Source organism: Scophthalmus maximus, chromosome 4 (genome assembly GCF_022379125.1).
Source record: "Scophthalmus maximus strain ysfricsl-2021 chromosome 4, ASM2237912v1, whole genome shotgun sequence".
NCBI classification, from domain to species: Eukaryota; Metazoa; Chordata; class Actinopteri; order Pleuronectiformes; family Scophthalmidae; genus Scophthalmus; species Scophthalmus maximus.
The window spans coordinates 566,198-570,000 of record NC_061518.1 but is presented as its reverse complement, the minus strand read 5'-3'; positions in this window follow the sequence as shown (position 1 = coordinate 570,000).

Genomic DNA, 3,803 nt, shown 5'->3' with positions numbered 1-3,803 from the left:
GATAAGACTGACGACGTTCAAACTCAGCCTCCTCCGTCCTCACATTCCGACCACGCTCCACTCGTCTCCTCCGACTCGAGAGGCCCTTTGCAAAAAAATGCAAATTTATGCAGCGCGACTTATTAAAATGCTGAAAAGGGGAAAGGAAATATTCAGCGGGTGCTAATGCACGGCATTATAATTTTAAAACTTCCCTTTGTAGTTTGTGTTTCATCAGGGCCGAGCGTGATGAAATGATTGTGACACTCTCGTTAGTGATTCATGTGCAGATGGTTCCGTCCCGGTTACAGGAACGGCGGCGGCGGCGGCGGCGGCGGCTTCTCATCTGAGCCGCTCTGTCCCATCGGAGTTCAACAAGAAAACACCAGAACAAAAGTCACCATCATGAAAATCGTCCTCTCGAATCAAAACCCAATTTAAAAAAAAAATAATGTTTCTTATGGATTCTCATCGTCAGCCCGTCTGACACGTGCAGAAGAGATTCACAGGAAACCAGCAGCACATTCGTCATAGTCACTGATTCACAGCGAGGTCCGAACCAACGCTTGTCTTTTTTGTTGCTCCAGTTAGTTTTGGTTTCACGATGCCGTTTTGCGACTTTACATGACAAACCTACGTCCGGTCGTTATCACCTACTCTTGACTCTGATTGGTTTGTGGACGGGCGTCCGTCTGACGTCGGTGTTTCCCGAGTTCCTCAGGAAATGCTTTTCTGTGCTCTCAGAATATAACTAAGACACTTCTGCATTTTCATGCGTTTTATCAAATTGACTTTTTATTGTTTCGTCGGACCAAATGGCAATGAAATGTTTTGTGTCCTCCTCTTACACTTTCTTTTCCCAGTACTTTTTTTCCTTCTATCATAACGAACTGAACCCCGTTCCAGTTCGATCCGGACCGAGACCACCTCTTTTGGTCGGACAAAGCATTTTGGTCCATTGGTCCGGACCAAACAAGGGAGGTGTGATCGTTGTTCCTCGTTGAGTGAAATCATTCTGAAAGATCTTTGAGAGGTCAGATGGGTTCTTCACTATGTGATACGGGTTCTTGAGAGGTTCTTGAGAGGTTCCTGAGAGGTTCCTGAGGAGGCGATGCAGTTCTTCTTTATGGAGCTACAGAGGTTCCTGAGGAGGTTAGTCCATTTTTACACTTCTTTACCCGATTCCCTTTCTTCTTCTATGACAGCTCTCTGCCTCAACTTCCTGTAATTGATCCAAAAGTCCCAACCATCCAAATAATTGTCTTCACACTGCTAACGAACCGGACCACGGGTCAGTTTGATCCGGACCGCGACCACCTCGTTTGGTCGTAACAAATCTTTGTCCGGACTAAACAAGGAAGGTGTGATAGTTGTTCCTTAGTTGTTCCTCGTTGAGAGAAATCATTCTAAAGATCTTTGAGATCTTACATGGGTTCTTCACTATGTGATACGGGTTCTTGAGAGGTTCCTGAGGAGGCGATGCAGTTCTTCTTTATGGGGTTACATAGGTTCCTGAGGAGGTTAGTCAGGTTCTTAAAGATTTGGACAGGTATGGATTCTGTAGCTTCTGGAGGTTATTGGTTATGTTGAGGAGGTTCCTGTGGTTCTCAATCAGTTCATACGGAACCTTTCACACCTGCAATTTTGGTTTCAGACCAAACTGAGTCAGAAGGTTTTCTTTTTTAATGATACAACCTATATTCCTCAGAAGTCTCTTTGATATTGTAACTGTACGACAGTTTTTTCCGGACTGTGGGTGGTAGAAAAGCTCCGGATATCCTCACATCAGCTGCGTTACCATGGCAAAGAACGCCAACGCCACTTTTTCAGAAAAATGTAAAGACGACGAAGAGGAGAAATACTCTTCCGAGTGGTTTCACAGTGCAGGACACTGTCTCCCAGACTCAATAATTCATGCTTACAGACGAGCGCTGAATTATTGAACTGAGCTGTTAATCTGACGAAGACTCACGCTGTTATTGTGAAAGAACGAAGCTGCAGCGGCTTCAGTTTCCTCTGATCGCTGCAGTTTTTTATCAGCTCGGCTTTTATTCATCATCCGAGATCAGAGCAGGAAACATGTTGGAGGAGCGGAGACGAATGAGCTGTGTGTGTTTGTTGCAGTCGACGAACGAGGCTCCACCGGGATCGTTTGTGTAGAGACTCGAAAAATCCAACCATGTATTTGTGAGGAGATTATAAAAACTGACGTCTTCAGGGTTTAGAACCGAGAGCCACAGGGACAAACATTTGTTTTTCTCAGAAATATACAGAATATTGCTCCTCTAATGGCAGAAACTAGTTTTTTAAAGATGTTGGACGAATTCAAATGTTGCCCTGATGATGGCGCCAAAAGAAAAATCAGACCAGAGTGAAAGGTTCATCCCGAGGGGAACATGAACGTGAACACGAACATGGGAACCACATTTTTTCACAGTCGAACCACACTGTGATGTTTCAGCTCGGGAGAAACAATGTGGGAAGTTTTCAGTCCACATAACTTTTATGTGACTCGCCTGATGCGTCTGTTGTCTTTAATATAATTTATAAAAAACACACCGCCTCTGTTTAATTCATATTTATTTGAAAAAGTTCTCTTTACAGTGTGAAATGGAAATCATCAGAGTGCTCACAGAGATGACTGCTCTCACTTAGATGGCAATTTTTGATGTGAAATGCATGCTGGGATGTGTGTCTATACGCCAAGTTCACACGTACAAGCGAGCTCCCAGTATATCCTGCGTGAACCGGGCCGAGCGGCAGCTGGACACTACGTCCACGCAGCAAACCAAACCCTGTACGTAGTCAGGAAGGAAGAGGCGACGGTGGCAAGCTCAGGAGTGATCGTCGGTCTGGAGTCACATAACGGCAACTGTGTGTTTCCTGTGTAACGTCCAGTGTGGTGTCCTGTGTCACTGCAGTGTAACTGCTGAGGGAAACATTACTATAAAACAACACATATTATGGAAATGTCTCCTGCCGCTCTGACGTGAAAAGACGAGTAGACGTGGACGTCAGCCGCTGAGCTCCACTCTGCTGCTGCTGTTCATGATATCGTACTAATGTGATGATTTGCACAGACTAAATTTATATGGTCTCCTGAAGAGAACAATATTTTTATGATGGATGATTTGAAGAATACTGTCGGGAACCCCCTGGAACTTCAGGAAGGAGCAAGGATCTCAGAGACAATCGCAGCGAAATAATTTGTATAAACTCCTTAAGAACCTAGAACCAACTGCTATGAAAGCTCGTCGACTAGCTGTAGAACCCTTTCTCTTCTAGACAGAACCGGATGAAGAAACCGTATCAATAGAACCACAGGAACCTCCTCAACAAAACCAATAACCTCCAGAAAGTACCTGTACAAAATCTTCAAGAACCTGACTAACCTCCTCAGGAACCTATGTAACCCCATAAAGAAGAACTGCATCGCCTCGTCAGGAACCTCTCAAGAACCTCTCAAGAACCTCTCAAGAACCTCTCAAGAACCCGTATCACATAGTGAAGAACCCATGTAAGATGTCAAAGATCTTTCCGAATGATTTCACTCAACGAGGAACAACTAAGGGCGCTAGCACAGCTTCCTTGTTTGGTCCGGACCAGTAGACCAAAATTTGGTACGACCAAACGAGGTGGTCGCGGTCCGGATCAAACTGACCCGTGGTCCGGTTCGTTACCAGTGTGAAGACTATTATTTGGATGGTTGGGACTTTTGGATCAATTACAGGAAATTGAAGAAGAAAAGGAATCGGGAAAAGAAGTGTAAAAATGAGCGCGGTAGCACCTGAGAGGAGACAAAATATTTCATTGCAATTATGTTC